The 22,835-nt window shown below is 41.2% G+C and overlaps 1 protein-coding gene and 1 pseudogene across 2 annotated transcripts in view; both read left to right on the forward strand.

Annotated features, from left to right (window-relative positions):
- PAK3 (p21 (RAC1) activated kinase 3) overlaps positions 1-22,835 on the forward strand; it is a 411,616-nt gene that overhangs the window by 59,359 nt on the left and 329,422 nt on the right. The window contains exon 2 of the mRNA XM_079765689.1: positions 9,898-9,993. The gene's annotated coding sequence lies outside the window, so the exon portion shown is untranslated. The remainder of the gene's footprint in view (positions 1-9,897; positions 9,994-22,835) is intronic.
- Positions 70-12,743, forward strand: LOC307095345 (mitochondrial import receptor subunit TOM20 homolog; annotated as a pseudogene). The gene is made up of 2 exons: positions 70-173; positions 12,298-12,743. The product of its transcript is annotated as a mitochondrial import receptor subunit TOM20 homolog (transcript).

Raw genomic sequence — 22,835 nt, forward strand, 5'->3', positions numbered from 1 at the left:
GTAAGCCTTTCAGGGAGGGAGGCAAAAAGCAAGCCATCTCCTCCTCTTCTCCCTTAAAGGAAAATAGACATGAAATTGGATGGAACTTGGAACTCTGGAGAAAAACAGCCCAAGTGCATTAGTAGACGCTGCCTGAAGGAATCTGAGTGGTGGAGCTTGGCTATGAACCTGCTGTAAGCCACTTCCCCTTTTTGGGTTTCTAGTTTTTATCTGTCTCTCCCGCCTCACAGGGTAGCTGAAAGGTATAAATGTGAAGAAAATAGATACACATATGCTTTGGAAATACTTAAACTCAATTTAAGGACAAAGTATTATTGTTATTTTATCCCTGCTCCTTACCTCTGGTGGTTGGACCATCTTGGTGCCTAACCCAGAATTTGAATTGGTATAGAACATTCCAGGACAGGTCTACATAGGGTCTCTAGAACTACAGAGGGGAGAGGGTGAGGGAGGTCTGTAAAGGTAGGAACAGACTCCTCATGAATCACAGCCCCACCAGTTTCCTAACTTCTCTGTATATGTCTTCCAGCAGCTTGTCGAATTTCTCTGAGCCTCAGTTTATTCATCTATAAAGTGGGATTGTTGTGAGGATTTAAGTGAAAATAGAAAGGAATGCTCTTATGGCAGCAGTACCAATGAAGTAGACAAGTGACAATAATAATAATAATTTTTAAAAATATATTTTTATTGATTTTAGAGAGGAAGGGAGAGGGGAGAGAGCAATAGAAACATCAGTGATGAAAGAGAATCATTGATTGGCTTGCCTCCTGCACGTCTCCTACTGGGGATCGAGCCCGCAACCCAGGCATGTGCCCTTGGTCGGAATCAAACCCAGGACCCTTCAGTCTGCAGACCTACACTCTATCCAGTGAGCCAAACCACCTAGGGCATTGATTATTTATTTAATTATTTCTGTGCATTGAGGAAAACTGTGATTCCTTTATGGCAGTGTATGGCTAGTTATTGGCAAAAAATAATATAGATTCTTGGGCCTCACCACAGAGAAATTCTGATTAAGGACTCCAAGGGATTCTGATCTGGAGCCAGATTTGGGAACCATTGGTCTAGAGCAGTTTTTCAAACTGCCAATTATTACCTACTGCTTGGGAAATCAATTTATTGCAGTGATTTTCAACTGGTGTGCTGCAAGAATTTTTAAAGCAGGTAATACCTGACTATTCAGTCAGTGGCACTGACCTCTTTTCCCTGAGATTGTCAAATAAAAATATGACAACAGCTAACACAACAATAGCCGTCCAGTGTGAATGAATCAAAATTATACCTATCTTTTTATGTGCCACAGAATTTTAGTAATTAGTTTATGTGTGACATTACATGAAAAAGGTTTCAAATTGCTGATTTAGTGGGTAGTGACCAGCAGTTAAAAAGACAATTAAAAAGTGGAATAGGAAAAAACAGTGCATTGCACACAGTAAGGGTAAATATTGCTCTATGAATGTCAAGTTTATTTCTTAGTGCAGGTCATGGTGGAAAATGTTTGAAATACACTGGAGGATACTATATTCCATTTGGAGACATTAGTATCCAGAGAAATAATATGTCAAGTCTTAGACCAGATAAGAAGAAATGACCAGCAAGAGAATGGATATGATCCATTTCTCTTGTCTCCCCATCTGTCTCATGCTATGCTTGGGTCAACAGAGTTGTTTGTTCTCTAATTATAATGAGTTTTAATATTGTGCAATGGCCCTGGCCTGAGATGTAAGGTCAAGTTGGGAGTATTTCTACAGGTACCAGGCTAATTGTATTGACCCTATTAGGCAAAAAATGAGTTGTGTTTATTGGGGTGTTTAGTTACTCTTGGTTAGCAAGTGCTTTGTATACACATTTCACTCTTCTTCTCTGAGACTTTGCTACTTATTTTACCATTTGAGACCCTTTTCCTGCTTTTGTGAAATAAAGTAATAAACTTAAAACTCTGCTTCAATGCACATCAGTATCTTTTTCCTCTTCACTTAGTATATTGAGGATATTAGCACCCCAAACTTTTCACCCACGTGCTCCATCTGAAGGGAGCAGGCATTCCTTGGTTCCAGTTCATGTGTTCCTGTGGGATGAGGTCACCTTGTCAGCAAGGTCTTGTTAACCAGACTCTGTAAACTATAGTTGCCCCTTAGAATCCATGGGGGATGGTTCCATGATCCCCTATGGCAGTGATGGCGAACCTATGACACGCGTGTCAGCACTGACACGCATAGCCATTTCTGATGACACGCGGCCGCTGAGGCGGCCGCATGCTCAGGTGAAACATTTGCGAAATAATGTTTTTTCCTCAAAGTGACACACTACCTGAGTTATGCTCAGTTTTTTTTTTTTTTTTTTTTTTTTAAATATATTTTATTGATTTTTCACAGAGAGGAAGGGAGAGGGACAGAGAGCTAGAAACATCGATGAGAGAGAGACATCGACCAGCCGCCTCCTGCACATCCCCCTCGGGGGATGTGCCCGCAACCAATGCACATGCCCTCGACCGGAATCGAACCCGGGACCTTCCAGTCCGCAGACCGACGCTCCATCCACTGAGCCAAACCGGTTTTGGCAGTTATGCTCAGTTTTTTGGCGAAGTTTGACACACCAGGCTCAAAAGGTTGCCCATCACTGCCCTATGGATACAAAAATCTGTGGATGCTCAAGTTCCTTATGTAAAATGATGTAGCATTTGCATATAACCTACACACATTCTCCCGTATGCTTTATTTTTTTTAAACAAGGTCAGAGGCCCAGTGCATGATTGAATCATGCACATTTAGGGGGGGAGCTGGGTGCCTGTCCGCTGGTGCACCAGGCCTTTCAGAAGCCTCCGGCGTTGCGGAGGCTTCTGAAAGGCCTGGTGCCTGAGCGGACAGGCACCCAGCTCCCACACTTTTGCTTTCAATCTCGGGGGAGCTGGGTGGTCTGCGGTGGGACGTGAGCTCGCTGCCCCAGAGGCCCCTTCTGTGCCACAGCACAGCCATGGCGCAGACGCTGAGGTCGAGCCGCTGCTGGCAATGCGAGCTCAGCGTCCCGCCACCCCGAGTCCTGCCCCCCCGCGCCTCCTGGCCAATCGCGGGCATAGCGAAGGTACAGTCAATTTGCATATTTGTCTATTATTATGTAGGATTATATGTGTACATATCTTACCATTGCCTCCCACACCTCACTCCCATATATGCCCTCACCCCCCAGAGTTTTGTGTCCATTGGTTATGCTTATATGCATGCATACAAGTCCTTCGGTTGATCTCTTATCTCCTCCATCTCTCCCTAACCTTCCCCCTGTAATTTGACAGTCTGTTTGATGCTTTACTGTCTCTGTATCTATCTTTTTGTTCATCAGTTTATAATGTTCTTTATTATCCATAAATGAGTGAGATCATGTGGTATTTTTCTTTCATTGACTGGCTTATTTCACTTAGCATAATGTTCTCCATTTCCATCTAGGTTGCTGCAAATGGTAAGAAGTCCTTTTTTATGGCAGCATAGCATTCCATTGTGTAGATGTAACACAGTTTTCTGATCCAATCATCTGCTGACGGGCACCTAGGCTGTTTCCAAATCTTAGCTATTGTAAATTGTGCTGCTATGAACATAGGGGTGCATATATCCTTTCTGATTGGTGTTTCTAGTTTCTTAGGATATATTCCTAGGAGTGGGATTACTGGGTCAAATGGGAGTTCCATTTTCAATTTTTTTGAGGAAACTCCATACTGTTCTCCACAGTGGCTGTACCAGTCTGAATTCCCACCAGCAGTGCACGAGTGTACCTTTTTCTCCGCATCCTCGCCAACACTTGTCCTTTGTTGATTTGTTGATGATAGCCATTCTGACAGGTGTGAGATGGTACCGCATTGTTGTTTTGATTTGCATCTCTCGGATAATTAGTGACGTTGAGCATGTTTTCATGTGTCTCTTGGCCTTCCTTCTGTCTTCTTTTGAAAATATTCTGTTTAGGTCCGTTGCCCATTTTTTTTTTTATTGGATCATTTATCTTCCTTTTATTTAGTTGCATAAGCTGCCTGTAGATGTTGGAGATTAAACCTTTATCAGTGATAGCATTTGCAAATATGTTCTCCCATAGAGTGGGCTTTCTAGCTACAGCAATCCTGAGAAAGACGAATAAAGTAGGAGGGATCTCAATACCAGATTTCAAGCTGTATTACAAAGCCACTGTTCTCAAAACAGCATGGTACTGGCACAGGAACAGACATATAGATCAATGGAACAGAAAAGAGAATCCACATATTGACCCAAACCACTATGCTCAATTAATATTTGACACAGGAGGCATGAACATACAATGGAGTCAAGACAGTCTCTTCAATAAATGGTGTTGGGAAAATTGGACAGATACATGAAAAAAAAATGAAACTAGATCACCAACTTACACCATACACAAAAATAAACTCAAAATGGATACAGGGCTTAAGCATAAGATGGGAAACCATAAAAATACTAGAGGAATCCACAGGCAGCAAAATCTCAGACATATGCCAAAAGAACTTCTTCATTGACACGGCCTCTAGGGCAATGGAAGCTAAAGAGAAAATAAACAAATGGGACTACATCAAAATAAAAAGCTTTTTTACAGCAAAAGAAACCATCAACAAAACAACGAGAAAGCCCACTCTCCCGTATGCTTTAGATTATCTCTAGATTACTTGTAATACAATGCAAATGCTATGTAAATAGTTGTTATTCTATATTGTTTAGGGAATAAGGACAAAAAAACCCCACTCTGTACATGTTCAGTACTTATACAACCATTACAGTAGGTCTAACTACATAATATACATCAGTAACAATGCAAACTTTTTTGGAATATTTTCAATCTGTGGTTCATTGAATCCTTGAATGTAGAATCCAAAGATACTCAGGGCCAACAGTATAGGCCTTTCAGGATCCTTCTAACTCCTACCCCTTCAGAACTCATTAAATCTCCCACCTTTATATTTTCCCCATGGAGCTTATCACAACCTAACACACTATATTCTAAGTAATAAACAGATGATATCAAGTATTATGTAGTCTTCCAATATTTAATGTTGTTAGATCTGATATTTCTAGAAAGCTTGGGAATTCAAATATTTATATAAAATCTTCTGATTTTTAACTTTGGTTACCAGATCAAAATACTTTAAACCCCATTTGGGCCAAAGAAAATAAGGCTGTGGCTCAGATCTGTTCTGTGCATCACCAATTTGTGACCTGTTATAGATTTGTAGAATGTTGGGGCTGTGAGAGGCCCTAACCGACATCTTCTATTGAGGAAATACAACCCCTGAAAGGTTAGGTACCTTCTCTATGGACACATGGTTAGCTCATACCAGAACTAAACCCAGCTTTCTTGCCTCTGAGTGCTCTCTCACATTCACCCTGCTGCCTGCTAGGCTGCCTCCCTTCTTCTGAAGGTTGAATTAATCTACCTTGTCTAGAGGACAGCGTTCTTTTCTCTCTACAGTGCCCTCCTCACAAAGAACATACAGAGTCATCCCCACCCATCTGATAAGCCCCATGCACTTCTCACCACAGAGTGTATGAATTTATCTGCCTTCTGAATCTTTATCTTGGTTATTGCCTCCTAGCTCTCTTTATTGCTTTTGCTCCAGAGATATACTCAAGACAAGGTCTTTATGGGATTATTAGAGGCCCAGTGCATGAAAACTCATGCACTGGAGGAAGGGAAGGCTATGCCCCCATCACACCTCTGCTGTTGCCACTGCCGGCAGCGCAAGCCTCAGCCGGCCCTGGTTACCTGAGCCTTGGCTGGCCCTGGGTGGCTGGGCAGCTGACATCTGAGGCTTGCCTGCACCTCAGGCTGGCCCTGGGTGGCTGGGGGCGGGGAGGTGAGGGGACTGGGGGATGCCAGAGGCAGGCACATGGAGCTGAGTGGCCAGACCAGCCTGGAGGCAGGCCCGGCTGTGCCATGCGCCTGCCGCCCAGGCAGGGCTGAGGGGACTGGGCGCCACCAACTTGTGGCTGTGGGCATCGCCATCTTTGAGGGCGTGGCAGTCAATTAGCACATTCCCTCCTTATTGGTTGTGGGTGCCACCATCTTTGTGAGGGTGTCCTGGTCAATTAGCATATTCCCTCTATATTATATAGGATTACTAGAATTTCTCCCAGCTAGTGGTGCCTTTGTTAAAATTGGTATGGTTCAGTCCAAAGAATCCGGGACTTAAAGTCCAGAGGGCTGGGTTTAATTATCAGATCTGTGACCTGAGATAACTTTTCTACCTCCTTGGCCTTCAATTTCCTTAACTATATAAATAAGAAGAATAAGATTTGCCTTTTTTATCTCTCAGGGTTGCTATGAAGCAAAAACTAGATAATATGTATGTGAACACTTTCAAAAGGGAACATTTACAACTTTGAGTGTATAGTATCATTATGAAATCAGCAAATAATTATTGAGGACCTACTATGTGCAAGCTTACATAACATTTCTTTAGGGCATGGAAAGCTGCTCAAGAGCTAGCTGCCTCCGTGAGCTATAGTCTACTTGAGAAGAAGGGACACATGTGAGTAGAAAGAGATCCAGCACTGTAAAGCCAGAGATAACCAGGACTGAACAAAATATACAGACTATGATGAGAGAGATTGTGATGGAAAGGCTGATCATGGAAGGCTCTCTGGAAGGAGTTGCATTTGAGCTGTGCTTTGAGAAAAAAGTTGGTAGGATTGGGTTGGCAGAGGGAAAAGAAGGGCATCTTAGAGAGAGACAATAGCACAAGCAAGGGCTGAAATCACATGTGTTGGAGGCCTAATCTACATGGATGAAGGATTCAAGGTGAGACTGGCAAATGATCGCTTCTTTGGATTCTTCACTTGGCTAGAACACAGAAGAGAAAATCAAACATGCTTCTCATGACACCAAAGCAGAATTCAAGTGAGATCATGGGTATGGTTCACTACATTATGGGAGGTCCTAGTACTGTAAAATAGTCATAATAACTGTTCCCACCTCATATAGCTCTTTTGAGCATTAAATGAAGTGATGTATTTTAATCATTTAGAAAAGTGCCTGATACATAGTTGGTACTAAATAATTGTTAGCTATCATCATCAATTTTCATCTTACACTGAAGTCAGGAGGTAATAACATGGGCTTTGGAATCTACCTGATACTATTTGTATTACCATGAACAAGTCATCTATACTAATAAAAGGGTAATATGCTAATTAGACCAGATAGACCGGACGTCTTCTGGACATCCTCCCAGACATCTTTCCAGACAAAGCCACAGTGGTGGGGGCCGAGGTGGTGGTGGTCAGGGGTGATCAGGCTGGCAGGGGAGAGTGGTTAAGAACAATCAGGGTGGCAGGGGAGAGTGGTTAGGGGTAATCAGTCTGGCAGAGGAACAGTCAAGGGCATCAGGCATGCAGGCAGAGGTGGTTAGGGGCAATCAGGCAGGCAGGCAGAGGCAGTTAGGGGCGATCAGGCAGGCATGCAGAGTGGTTAGGGGCAATCAGTCAGGTAGGCAGGTGAGCAGTTAGGAGCCAGCAGTCCTGGATTGGAAGAGGGATGTCTGATCCCTTCGAGATCAGGCCTAAATCAGCAGTTGGACATCCCCCGAAGGGTCCCAGATTGGAGAGGGTGAAGGCTGGGCTGAGGGACAGCCCCCTCCCATGCATGAATTTTATGCACCAGGGGGTAGATACTCAACACAGGAGCTGCCCCCAGCCCACAGGCCCCAGTCCAGTCAGAGCAGGTGCGAGCAGGGGCCCACTGATTGCTCCACTGTTCACCCCACAGATCAGCCCTCATCACCAGCCAGGCCTAGGGACCCTACTCAAACACTAATTTCATGCACCGGGCCTCTAGTATCATAATATCACTTCTCTGTTTCTTGGCTTTCTGGTCTTTAAAATGAGAATAATATTAGTGCCAACTGAAAAGGGATATTGTGAGGATTAAAATGAATTAATACAAGTAAAGTGCCTATCATAATGCCTGGCACATGATAAGCACTCAATACATGTTACAATGATTATGGCCTGACAATCATTAACATAATATGACTGCATAACAAAAAAAAAATTGAGAAACATAAACCAAACCACCCAAATCTAACTACTGAGATACAATGCCTTGTTATATAGAGATCCAGTTCTTAAATCTGAAATTGCTTTTGTTCAGAAAGTCAAGACTGCAGAAAAGGGCATGGATTTGGGATACAGTGCCCATATCATTAAACATTTACAGAGTACCCAGTACTCAAGCCCATCTGAGCTCATTTGAATCTCAGTTTAGTTCTTTAGTATATTTGATATCCCTGCCAACTTTGGGTTATCTTCAGTAAATGTACTAGCCAATGTTCCCAGGGCTGAAATTCAACAAAAAAGATGACAGACATGATCTCTGCATTAAACACACAAACACACACACACACACACAAAAAAAAAACTTACATACCAATAGAGGGATATAGCAAAACAAAATAAAAATAGAAAATATTGTTAGATGATATTAAATACTATGGGGAAAACACCTTAAGATGGGCTGATAAGGAGTTTTGATATGGGGAGAAATGTGGAGCAGCCTGCGAGGCCAACAATTTTAAAGAGGGTGGTCAGAGGAGACCTCACTGGGAAGATGATCTTTGAGTCCAGCTCTGAAGAAAGTAAGGGAGAGGGCCATTCCAGTATCATCTCAGGGAAGAACATTTCAGGCAGAGAGATCAACAGAAACAAAGCCCCCAAATTAGGATCATGCCTGGCATTTAAGAAACAGTCAAGAAGCATGTGTATAACCAGAGCAGAGTGAATGAGGGAAAGGGTAATAGGATAGGAGGTCAGAGAAGTCACAAGGGCAGATAGTTTGGGGTTTTGTCTACCATTGTGATGACTTCCATTTACAAGGAGTGAGATTGAAACCCATCGGAGGATCTATCTTATAGGAGGGGGGGAGGTCACATGATAAGACATAGCCATTTGGTCCTGCTATAAGTAATGGGTTTTCCCTCCATAGATTTTGTACAATAATAAACAAGAGCTGAAGTCTGAGCAGTTCCTGAAGAGCTGTCCTTATCACTCTGTAGATTTCAGAGAGAGGGATCATTGGTCAGAGGAGGCACTAGAGTGGAATTGTTGGCATGGAGACTAGGAGAAAGAGATGCAATCTTATGGAGCTGAAAGGGACCCAGGGAATGTAATTCCATCACTGGGTATCTGTTCATCCACTCTTGACTTAAAGCACCCACTGCCTCACTAGCCTACTCAGGCTCTTGCAGGACCCTCTCAAGGTTAGAAAGCCTTTTGATAGATAGGTTTACTGAAAATCTGCCTCCTTGCCACCACTGGGCAGCATTAGCCTAAGTTCTGTCACCTGGGCAACCCAGAATAATTATATGCATTCTATAGTAAAACACTTTTGAGATTTGAAAGCAAGTGGGTATCTTATATGTCCCCTGACAATTCTCTTTTTCAGGGCACATGTCTCTGGTCCCTTCCAGAGATGCTCCTGTTATGGGATGGTTTTGCATCCCTTCGTCAATCTTGTGGCCCTCCTCTGGATATGTTCCACTTTCTCAGTGGCCCTCCTAAAATGTGGTGCCTAGAATTAAATAAGAGACTCCAGGAGGGAACAGCACAGATTGCAGTGTGAAAATTGTATTGTGGCATCTAGAAACCATACTTTGATTAATACAACTGAAAATTATGCTCTGTTTTGAGCAGTTGAATAATTTAGCTACATTAAACTTCTGGCTCAACTTATGCCTTTGGGTAATCTCAGACCCCTACATCTTTTTTGGTTTGTTTGTTTGTTTGTTATTATGTAAGCTGCCACCACGCCATGCTTACCTTATTCTGGTCTTACAAATATAGACTTTTAATATTTTAATTGAGGTTGTGTTTTCTTTATCTTATAAATTTCACCTTATTTTTTTTTAAATTTTAGATCACTATTCCAGTCCATCTGAACTCATTTTGAATCTCAATTTTGTTCTTCAATATATGTGTTATCCCTGCCAACTTTGAATCATTTTCAGAAGTGGTAAGTACATTTTATGTGTCATTTAAGTTATTAATAAAAGTGGAAAATCCCTGTGGCCTTTCTCTGGAGAATTTTATGCTGGTTGCCACCTATATTTTGAGTAAAATTATTTAATCAAATGCTAATCTATTTGACTTGTGTTATGCTTAATATGTTGCTGTCTTATCGTAGTTCATTTGTGAGAAAGTTATAGGAAACAATTTCAGATGCACTGCTGAATCCAAGATATGTTATGTTTATAAAAGACAGGCTAGATAAAGGATAATCTAAGATGGAGCCTTTTGTTTTGCAAAATGGAAACTATTATAGTTTTTCCAATTATAAAAGTAATATTGGCTTGTTGTAAAGGTCAACAGAATGCAAAAGTATACAAATTAGAAAGTGAAAGTTTCTGTGTAATTCTACGCCTACAACATACCAGATAACTGTGGTTAACAGTTTTATGCAAATAAATATGAGTCTGTGACTTAAATGGAATCGTACTATAGAGATTGTTTTGCAACCTGCTTTTTTCACTTATAATCTTTTGGAAACATCTTTCCTTGTCAGAACATATAGTTCTACCTCATCCTTTTAAACAAAAACATAGTGTTCTTTTCTGTGGTTGTTTTCTAATTTATCTAATTAATCCATATTGATGGTTATTTAGATCATTGGCGAATTTTTGCTGTTACAAGCAGTGTTTCATGATGACCTTTCTTTGTTGGCTTGATGAGATGTTGTGCAGGGTGCTGGTTGCTGGTTCTTCTGGATTATTTGTTCTTTTCAAATCTTGTAAATGTTCTAAATGCTCAAGGACTGCTTCCACTGAAGAAAACTAAAAGATGGGACTGCCAACTCCCTACTCATCATGGTTTGAGTTTTAGAAATCTATAACCTTGTCATCCTTTGGAGTGGAATTAAGGCTATTTGAGCTTCTGGGGGCCTTAGGAGGACCAAGGCACCTCAATATCAAGCCCTGAGTGACAAAATAATCTTGATGGTAGGCTCAGCCCCTGGCTGGCACAGGTAAGGTGATTAGGAGCAAAGAGGGGAAGGAGAACTGCCTCAGCTCTTACAAGTGGAGCTACTTGGTGGGCCCTGAATAGGCCTCTCCTTCCTCATCTTTACTCCTTTCTTCCTTCTTTGTGGTTTCCTCCCTGCACACATGCACCTCCCAGAACAAGGTAAGACCTGTCTGCTCTGAACTCCCACAATACTTTAAGTGTCTGGGTTTGAGAGTCAAACTTGAATATCAGAGCTGCACCTACCCAGGTCTGTGATCTTGGATAAGACACCTATCCTTTTTTGGGCCAAATTATTCTCATCTGTAGACTGAATATTTACCTATATAAAATATTTCAAAACACCTAACCCAGTGACTGGCTGATATGAAGCACTTGTTTCATGTTAGCTGCTATTATCACCATCATTATCATGATTATCATGGGTGATCATATTATATACCCCATAAAATTTGGAAGATTAAATGAGAACATATGTCAAACACCCAAACGCAGTGCTCAGCATAAATTGTGTGCTAAATAAATTATAGAAATTGTTCATTTTATTTATCTCTCCCTTAATATACTTACCTAATTCTCTATTGTGTTATTTCTATTTATGTTCATGTCTTGATCTCTTCCTCTAATTTACTAGTATAAACTCTCTCTAGAGCCCAGAGTTCCTCTCTCCTTCTCTCCCTCTCCCTCTTCACACTAGTAAACATAAAAGACCCAGTGCTGTGGATTAGTTAGGCTCTTTAAAATTTAGTAAGCCCCTTCATCATTGTATTGTTTTCTAGTTAGCATCTCTCCTATTAACCCATTAACTCTGGGGTGGGGAATGTCTGGTCTAAGGCCCACGGAATCATTTGGTCTGGCCCTGCCAAGACATTAGGGATGAGTTAATTAAATGTTTGACCAAATATAGCAGGCTAATTTTAAAGTTGATGATTTTGTATAGCCTGTGAATGATGTTATAAATATCCAATTGGCCCTTGGCAGAAAAAAAAGGTTCCCCACCCCTGCAACTGATCAACTGGGCCATTTATCCCTAGGGCAAGTCATGGCATATGCATTCCAACCACTGATCCACTGATCACAGAATTAGCAATATACAGAATCTTAGCTTGGAAAGTTTTCCATTAAACAATGGCCTTGATAGTGTGTTTATATGAGCAGAATGGATTTTCGGGCTTTCAGCCTTTACCATTCCCTCACTGCAGATGTCAGTTTGAGCGGCGCTATCAGCTCTGAGGGTTAGTGACAAATGGCTTCTTCCCTGGCCCCCTCAGCCTCTGACCCCTCTCAGTGGTTGAGAAAGGTTGGTGGGCCTGAACAGTACCATCGCCGTACGTGTGCAGTGCCCTCTTCATCAGGTATTGCATTTACTTTGACCACAAGAAACAGAATGACCCCAACTTCAAGAACAGGCTCAGAGAACAAAGAAAGAAACAAAAGCTTGCCAAGGAGAGAGCTGGACTTTCCAAGTTACCTGACCTTAAAAATGCTGAGGCTGTTCAGAAATTCTTCCTTGAAGAAATACAGCTGGATGAAGAGTTACTAGCCCAAGGTGAATATGAAAAGGGTGTAGATCATCTCACCAATGCAATTGTGGTGTGTACACAGCCACAGCAGTTACTGCAAGTGTTGCAGCAAACACCTCCACCACCAGTGTACCAGATGCTTCTGACTAAGCTTCCAATAATTAGTCTAATTAGTCAGAGAATTATAAGTGCTCAGAGCTTGGTTGAAGATGATGTGGAATGAGAAACAAATGTCAACATAATATTCTCAATTAAAAATATTTTAAAAATCTTGACTTGGAAGATGAACAGATCTGGGGGAATAAGGGCAAATATGTTTGCTGTGGACTGTCCTACACTGAAATCTACCAAAGTTAATTTTTACTTCGTGTAGATCTGTTTGTTTTGTTTTTATTTTTCCCAATGAAGAGTGTATTTATAGAGAGCTTTTCATTATATAAATACACTATGACTTACCAAAATATCATGGATTTTGTTTATTCCTAAAACGTGCAATTAAAATGGACACATATTATCATAGTATGCACATAGAAAATATCTAGTGCTCAGTTTAGAAAAGCAAAAAAAGTAGGGGAAGGTTGAAGAATACACATTTTTAAAACTAGTTCATTTTTCTTTACATAAGAAAATTTGATGGAAATGTGATTTTGTCTATCAAAACTGGGTATTAAAATCTTTGAGATTAAAAAAAAAGAATGGATTTTTGTACCACTGTCAGGATTCTGCTATCTAAATGGAGTGACATTAGGCAGCAGCCTAATTCAGGGCACCATCAAGTCCCTTTTAGACTACCACAACAGCTTCTTAAGTGTTTCTCAGCTTTCACTAATTTCATCCACACAGCAGCTAGAGCAATCTTTAGAAAATAGTAAGTCAGATCAAAGCATTCCCTCCTCAGAACCTTCCAATGGCCCATATCTCATGTCTAAAGTCCAATTTCCTTCCCATGGTATACAAGGCTCTGCATAATCTGGCCCTTGGGTATTTACAGTATTAACCTCCATCTTGTTTCATTCTTTCCCTTGCCCATTCTGTACCACCTGTACCAGCCTTCTGTTGTGAGAACACACCAAGCTCATTCCTGCTTCAGTACCTTCATTCTGCCTCTCACCAGGAATTAAAACTGACCCATGGCCCAAATTCCCCATGCTTCCTTTTGTCCTTCATATTTACATTTAAATTATCTCAGAATGGTATTATTCATTTAAGCCTTCTCTGCATATCTTATCTGAAGCAGGTTCCTCGCCCCTCAAACTCATTGGTTCTCAGGCTTTACTTCATATTAAGAATTATGTAGAAAGATTTTGTTATAAGCATTACCAGGTCCCTTTTATATCATGCAAATCAGAATCTCTGAGATGAGGCCCAGATTATCTGTATTTATAAATGCTCCTCCAGTAATTTTAATGTGTAGACATAGTTGACAGCATCTGTTATCAGCTTGATTGTTTCCTTCATAGCTGCAATTATTTTTCTTATTTCATTCATTTGTTCAATAAGTATTTGTTGAACCTCTACCATGTGCCAGACACTCCTTGAAACATAAACACAGGGATTAAAATATGCACATAATAAACACAACTACTAAATTTTATGAAACTTCCATTCTAGTTGGGAAGAAAGAAAAGTATATATATATATATATATATATATATATATATATATATACACACACACACACACACAAACACACACCCCGAGTGGCCAGATTATTATGATCTCTGAACACATAATAATCTGGCCACTCAGTGTATATCCTATATAATAAAAGGCTAATATGCAAATTGCCCCTTGACCAGGAGTTCGACCAGCAGGCAGGCTGGCCAACCGCCCATGTCCCCTCCCCCTGGCCAGGCTGGCTGGACCCCATCTATGCACGAATTCATGAACCGGGCCTCTAATATATATATATATACTGAGTGGCCAGATTATTATGCGTTCAAAGATCATAATAATCTGGCCACTCAGTGTATATTAAAGCCCTAACCTCCAAGGTGATGATATTTGGAGATGGAGTCTTTGGGAGGTAATTAGGATTAAATGAGGGCATGAGGGTAGGTCTCTGGTCTGATAGGATTAATGAGTGCCATTATAAGAAGAGATACTAGAAAGCCCCCTTTCTCTTCTTCATTTCATTCTGCCCATTCCTATACTCAAGAAAAAGTCATATGAGCACACAGCAGAATGGTAGCCACCTACATGCAAGAGAAAAGGCCTTATAGTGAAACTTACCTTGCTGGCACCTTGACCATGGACTTTCCAGCTCTTAGAACTGTCAGAAATAAATTTTGGTTGTTTAAGCCACCCAGTGTACGATGGTATTTTGTTATCGCAACCTGAAGAGATGTAAGACATACAGTATATTAGATAATGATAAGTGCCACGGAGAAAAATAAAGCATAAATGGAGATATGATGTTTTGGTAGGGAGGGAGCAAAGTCTTAGAGTTGTCTGGGAAGGTGAATCTTGAGTAAAGACATAAAGGAAGTAAGAGATCTAGATCTGCAACCATCTGGATATACAGCATTTAAGGAAGAGAATAGTCCATGAAAAGGCGCTAGGCTGAATCATACCTGTTGTGTTTGAGGAATAGCAAGGGGACTAATGTGAGTGGGGAGTTGAGAACAAAGTGAAGAGTGGTAGGAGATAAATTTAGACAAGTAATGGGGGCGGGTCAGGTAATGTGGAGACTTAAAGGCTATTGTTGGAGCTTTGGCTTTTATGCTGAGTAAAAAGGGGCATCACTGAAGAATTTCTAGGAGAGAATAACATAACCTGACTTAGATTTTAATATGCTCACTCTATATCTACCATGTGAGAATAAATTGAAGGGGGAAATGGTGGAAGCAACAGAACCAGTTAGGAGACTATTTCAATAATCCACGTGAGAGATGATGGTGGCTTGGAGAAGGGTGGTAGAAATGACAGTGATATGATAATGAATAAGGAATGGTCAGAATCTGTATGTATTTTGAGAGATGGAGTATATAGGATTCGTTGACAGACTGTGCTGGACATGAGACAAAGTGCAGTCAAGGATGACACCATGATTTTTGACTTGAGCATCTAGAAGAATGAAGTTGCCATTTAATTTATATGGAAAGGACTGTGGGAAAAGAAGATTTTAGAGGGAAGTACCAAGGGCTTAGCTTTGAATTTGATTAAGTTTGAAATGCCTATTAAGCATTCAACTGAAAATGTCAAGTAGAGAAGTGGATATACAAACCTGAAGTTCATAGGAGAGGTCTGGCCTGGAGGTAGAACTTGGGGAGCCATGAGACTGGCTGGAACACCTAGAGTGTGAGTTCAGGTGAAAAAGAATAGAGGTCCATGGACTGAGTCCTAAAGCACTCCAAAGTTAGGGATTGATTTGACAAGCAACACGCAAAGTAGACTGAGAAGCAACAGCCAGAGAAAATAAAGAAAGTCAATGGCATGTGGTTTCTTTGAAGTCAAGAGAAGAAAGTGATTAAAGGAAGAGTGGTCACTTAGGTCAAACACTAGAGAACTCAAGTAAGATGAGAACGGAGAAAGGACCATTGGCTTTTGAAACATGTAGGTGGCTGGTGATCTTGATCAGCACAGTGATTAGAGTGAGTTCAAGAGACTACAGAAGGAGATACTTTGAATATAAACAGCTGTGTCAAGGTGTTAGTACAAAGAGGAGGAAGGTAATGGGGCAGGAACAGTATCTGGAGAGGTAATCAGGGTTGAGAGAGAATTTTATTAATTTTTTGGATGCAAGAAGTAATATTGTTTTTGTTGTTCATCCTCACCAGAAGCTATTTTTTTCCATTGATTTTTTGAGAGAGTGGAAGAGAGTAAGGGAGAGAGGGAGGGAGGGAGGGAGGGAGGGAGAGAGGGAGAGAGAGAGAGAGAGAGAGAGAGAGAGAGAGAGAGAGAGAGAAAGAGAGAGAGAGAGAGAGATGTGAGAGAGACACATTGATTGGTTGCCTCCCGCATGATCTGTTATCAGGGCTGGGGATGGAACCTGCAATCCAGGTACGTGCCCTTCACCTGGAATTGTAACAGTGACCCTTCAGTGTGAAGGCTGACCATTGAGCACACCTGCAGGGGTGTTAGAGATAATATTCTAATGAGAATGATTTTGCCTCTCTCATTAGAATATAATCCCCTTGAGGAAGGCACTTTGTCTCTAGCACAGAGTAAGCACTCAATAAATGTTGTTGAATAAGTGAATGATCAAATGAATGAAGGAATAAATAAAAGTAGCTGTCAAAGAGTTAAGAAATAATAGTAGGATAAAGTGACAGGTGAACTGGGCAGCAGCACCCTGCCTTTTAGTTCCAGTCATTCCTGGCACACTCCTGGCACACCAAGTTCACACTAGGGCCAGACAGCTTACGCATGGCTTGACATGTCAAAACTCACTTTGCCAAGAGGGCATGCTATGTTTCTATAATCATCTGTTCCAGTAAGCAGACAGGTTTGGGGTCTGTAAAAACTGGATGTGGCCAGAAAAGACTGCAGAGTTCAGGAGTGTGCCAATAGAGAAACCCCTTACTCTCATCATCGTTCTCTGGGTATGGTCTATCTGAAGCACAGAGCGTATGTGAGACATGTGCCACAGTGGCTTCCCAGCCTGCCCCTGCTGGCCAGAGAATAATTAATATCCTTACATAGCCCAGACCAAGAAACCCATGTCTGTGCAGTGACGTTGGCACCTGCTTCACCCCAGTTGCTGCATTGCACAATTCCCACAGTGTAAGGTGTGGGTTGGCCCAGTGGGGCTCCCCCATGGTTTCTATGACTCAGCTGTTGCTGGGAAGATGGTATGGATCAGCATTGGACTAGCAAATAGGAGACACTCAGGAACTTTTGAATGAATAAACCCTTTGAGAAGTGACACAAAAGGTGAAGAAAGAAAGCTTATTTTTCTATGCTTCCCCTGCCATCCCACTTTATACTCAGGCACAGTTCTATGCAGTAACACAGCCAACAGCAAGAGCATGTCCTGGGCTTGGAAGAAGGGACATAAAAACCCCCATAGCTAGTTGGCAGCAACCTCAGACAGACCTTTTTCTTCTCCTTACCTTGCACCTAGAGAATCCACCATTGTGTCAGGTCTCAGAAGTCCAAAATGTTAATTTCAAATAGCATAGACCAAATACCTGATTTAGACCATTACCTGCATTTTTTTCTCTAAAGTGTGACTATACTACTATTACTGCAATTATTACTACTGTGATGGTGACTAATACTACTACTAATAATAATTGCAGATAAAAAATACTGAGCCCCTACCATGGGCCAGGCATTGGGCTAAGCACTTTACACATATTGACTCTTGTACTCCTCACTGCACCCCTGTGAGGTAAATACTATTGTCTCCACTGAACAGAAAAGATTCATGCTATGAAGGGAAAGAGTTGAGATTCAAGGCCAGTTCTGTTTCACTATAGAATCACACTCTACATAGTTTCTTATTATAGTATCAATGTGCTCTTTTAAAAATGTAAATCGGATAATATCATTTCTTGGCTTAAAGCCTCCAGTGGCTTGTCATCAAACTTAGAATAAAATCCAACTTTTTTTCTAGACCATCAAGGCCTGGTGGAATCCAGCCATTGCCTGCCTTTTCAGCCTTGTCTTGTTCTCCTATTTCCCTGCCCTTATAAAACTTGTGGACTAGTTTCCATAGCTGTAACAGTTCTCTGATCTTGGTATACTTGGTAGGCTGACTTGGATGCTTATTCCTGCGTACAGTGATGGTTCCCTCGGAAAATGATTTCCACAGTCCAAACAACCATCCGGGAAGCCCTGTTTATAAAAGGTGGAAGCTCTCTGTGACGGTTAGTTTCACCCATTGTCAGCTACACCCATTGTTCGAGGGGTACTTGTTTAGCTATCATAGTACTCTCTCCTTTCACTTGTATTTTATCATCCTAGGTTGGTAGTTTCCTAGATGCTATCCAGCACCAAGAAGAATCTGATGCTCAGAAGTAAGTCTAAGACCAAATTCTTTTTTTTCCCCCTTTGATTTTTAGACTGGAAGGGAGGAGGATGATATTCTCTCTCTCTCTCTCTCTCTCTCTCTCTCTCTCTCTCTCTCTCTCCCCCCCACCTCCATTCCTGCCTTCCACTCTCTCGAAAAATCAATGGGAAAAATATACTTGGGTGAAGATTAACAACAACAAAAAAAAAAACCCACATCAAACCATTATGGAGAGAGAGAAACATGGATATGAGAGAGACACATCAATTGATTGATTAGTTGTCTCCTACATGTACCCTCACCCATTTACATGCCCTTGAATTGGAATCTAACCCTCAACCTTTCAGTGCATGGGTTGATGCTCTAACCACTGACCCATGCCAGCCAGGGCTAAGCCCAAATTCTTTGTGGTTTTTCTTTTTGTTGTTCTTAATCTTCACTCAAGTATATTTTTCCCATTGATTTTTTCGAGAGAGTGGAAGGCAGGAATGGGGGAGAGAGAGAGAGAGAGAGAGAGAGAGAGAGAGAGAGAGAGAGAGAGAATCATCGATGTGAGAGAGATACATCCACTGATTACCTTTCTCATGGGTCCCTCACTGGGTGGGGGATGGAACCTGCAACCCAGGTAGATGCTTTTGACTGGGTATAGAACCTGAGTCCCTTTGGTATGCGGGATGATGCTTCAACCACTGAGCAACACAGGCCTGGACTAAGCCCAAATTCTTATTCTGTGACTGCTGTCAGTGGCTAGGGCAGTACAGAAATAGCACTGAACTAGAAAACATATGATTCCAGCTCTCTCACTCATGCTAGGAGAGTTTAGATTAATCCTTTAAATTTTCTAAGCCTCAATTTCCTTAGTCAATTAAAGTAATAGTCTCTGTCTCCAAGGAATTGCTTTGAATATCTAAAAAGATGATCTATTGGAGCTTGTTCTGGAAAGTACATACATTTGCATAATAATAATGCCTACACATTGTTTACTATATTTCAGATACTGCTCTAAGCTCCTCAGATGCATCATCTCTACCAATCCTCAGAAAAAACCTTATGAGATTAATATTAAAAGTATCTCCATTTTATAGATGAGAAAAATGAGGCAGAAACAGGTTGAGATTTGTTCATCATTACCTAGCTGGTAAGTAGCAGAACTAGATTGTGAATCCAGGCAGCCTGGCTTCAGAGCCTATAGACTGAGCCACTTATTTACATATGTAAGGCATTGGGTTTTATTTGGGGCATGTTTTAGTCTATTTGGGCTGCTATAACAGAATACCATAGACTGGGTGGCTTATAAACAACAGAGATTTATTTTTCACAATACTTGAAGCTGGAAAGTCCAAGCAGGTGCTGGCAGATTCAGTGTCTGGTGAGGCCCTCTGCCTGGTTGTAAATGTCCATCTCCTTGCTATAACCTCACATAATCGAAGGGAGCAAGAAAGCTCCCTAAAGCCTCTTTTATAAGGGCACTCATCTCATTTACAAGGGTCCCACCCTCATGATCTAATCACCTCAAAGGCCCACATCCAAATACATCCAAATACCACCACATTGAGGATTAGGTTTCTGCATATGAATTTGTGGGAAACACAATCATTTGGTCTATGGCAGGACGGAGGGTATTATTATTTTTAGACGTAAAAACCTTTCTATCATTTTGTCTAAGTGTTATATCATTTTCTTGGTTTGTTTGTTTTTTACTGGGCCACATGCTACTTGGGTTTTTTCTCCTGTTACCATTCAACTTTGTGGTAGGGAACCCTCAACCTTACCCAATCATCTTACCATCCCCTTCTTCAAAGCCATGAGAGGTTCCCAACAACTGTGATATTCCACAGAAGGCAATTTTCCCATCTCCAGAAAGGAGTGTGGGTGCTTGATGATCTAACCCCTTTGTGTTTTCACATATACAGAGCCCCTCCTATGTGTCAGGCCCTGTTCTAGTCAATAGGGGATACAGCAATGAACAATAAAAACCTCACCCTCAACAACATTATTTCTGCAGTGTTCTTGCTCAAAATGCATAACCCTCATCTAACCATAAGAAAACATCAGACAGTTATACTAAATAATTGTCCTGAATTTGTCAAATTGTCAGGGTCAGAAAGACAAAGACTGAGGAATTGTCACAGATTAGAGGAAGCTAAGGAGACATGACAATAAATACAATATGAGATCCTGGATTGGATTCTGGAATAGCAAAAGTTACTGTGGAAAAACTGGGAAAATTTGAATAAGATCTGTAGAAGTGTGGCATTAATGTTAATGTTCTGGTTTAATAATTTGCTATTGCTGAGTAAATTATTAATATTAGGGGAAGCAGGAGGAAGGGTATATGGAAACTCTCTGTGCTATGTTTATAATCCTATATAATAAAAAAGAAACATGTAAATTGACTGTACCTCCACTACGCTCACCAGCCAATCAGGAGTGAGTATGCAAATTAACCTGACAAAGATGGAGGGTTAATTTGCATACACAGGTGCTGGGCAGAGAGCAGAGCGGGAGAGCCGTTTGAGAGTGGAGCAGCTTGGGGAACTTGGCTCCCCAAGCCACCAGTTGGAAAACAGAGAGGGAGAGCTGCGGCTTGGAGGACTTGGCAGAGCTGGAGGCCGTGGGATGGAGACAGAGCAGGAAGGGAAAACCCAGAGCACAGGGAGCACCATGAATGCTGGGAATCGTAGTTCTGGTGACAGACAGATCTCCTAGACACTAGAGCAAAGTGAGCCTGGAGCAAGTTACTGTTGCGGTGCGGGATGGAGGGGAAGCAAAGGTGAGAGACATAAGTAAAATCAGAGTGTCTAGGAAAAATTAAAGGGAAGATATCTTAAAACTTCCAGGAAATCTCCACCAATGAAGCAAAGAAAAATAAATGCCTTTATTATTCTGTGAGCAACAAACCAAACTGGGTTGGGGTCTCAGACAATTCGCTCATATGATTGCAAGACCGACAGAAACTCTAGGATTGGAGAGGGTTCCCCAGATTGGAGAGGGTGCAGGTTGGGCTGAGGGACCCACCCCTGTGCATGAATCTTCATGCACCAGGCCCCTAGTTTTCCTATAAAGTTTAAAATTATTTCAGGCAGGCACTTGGAAAGGAAGCTGCCAAGTACAGAAATGACAAAGGCTAAAAAGATATGGCTAGGACATTGACAGTATTTGCTATACTTCCTATCTCAGTTTTCTCATCTGTAAATTAGACCCAATGATAATGAATCACAAAGAAAATTGTATGGGAACCTGATTTTGAAGTAGTGTAGATATGTAAGCTATAAATATGTAGTTTTGTGATAGGAGCTACAAAAGAAATAAATACCTTTCTATCCTCCAGAAAAAATATTAATAAAATTATTTCAAAATGAAAAGCAAAAAATATTAATTCCTTTCTGGGGATTATCTTCTGGTAGAGAAGAGGAGGAAATATGAAAGAATAAATAAAATAATCAGGAAATTATGTAGTATATTAGAAGGCAATGGATGCTATGGAGATAAATAAAGCAGCAAAGGAAGATAAGGAGGAGGAGAGGAGCAGTTTTAAAATGGGATGATCACGGTTGGCCTCACTGAGCAGATGACCTTTGAATAAAGACTTTAAAGAGAGGGAGCAAGAGCCCAAAGGAGTTTACCAATCAGAGGGAAAGGAAAGTCAAATGCCTTGAGGCCTGACCAATTTAAGGAAGAGCAGGAAGCCTGATGTGGCTAAAGCACAGCAAGCAAGGTCAGTTTGTTTGATCCATGATCTTAAAGATAATGGAAAGAAACTGGCCACAGGGGAAGGATTGGGGAAGTTAAAAAAAATAGACACCAGATAGAGTACTTGCTATTGTCCTCTATTTCCATCAGAGTTATAGATGGCAGGGAGGAAAGAAAAGAGCTGGTGAGGAAACAAATCATTATCAAGCACCATAACAAGTTTCTTTAAAAAAAAATATTGTTTTCAGAGAGGAAGGGAGGAAAGAGAGATAGAAACATCATTGATGAGAGAGAATCATTGATCAGCTGCCTCCTCCACGGCCCCCACTGGTGATCGAACCTGCAACCTGGACATGTGCCCTTGACTGGAATTGAACCTGGGACCCTTCAGTCCACAGGCTGCAGCTTTATCCATTGAGCCAAACCAACTAGGGCCAAGTTTCTGAGTCTCCTGTGCTTTATTTCCCTCTGATCATAGAATTCTTATTAGTGTTCAATATGGCAATAATATCACAGCCTGAGACATTTTCATGATTTTGCCTTAATGAGAAGTGTAATTGGTAGCATAGAGGCTAGACTGATTTTTCTTGCACTAATAAGTGTAATTGATAAAAAACAAAACAAAACAAAACACCAGAATATCCTTGTGGTTTGGTTTATGTTTAT

The sequence above is a fragment of the Cnephaeus nilssonii genome (genome assembly GCF_951640355.1).
Source record: "Cnephaeus nilssonii genome assembly, chromosome: X".
NCBI classification, from domain to species: domain Eukaryota; kingdom Metazoa; phylum Chordata; class Mammalia; order Chiroptera; family Vespertilionidae; genus Cnephaeus; species Cnephaeus nilssonii.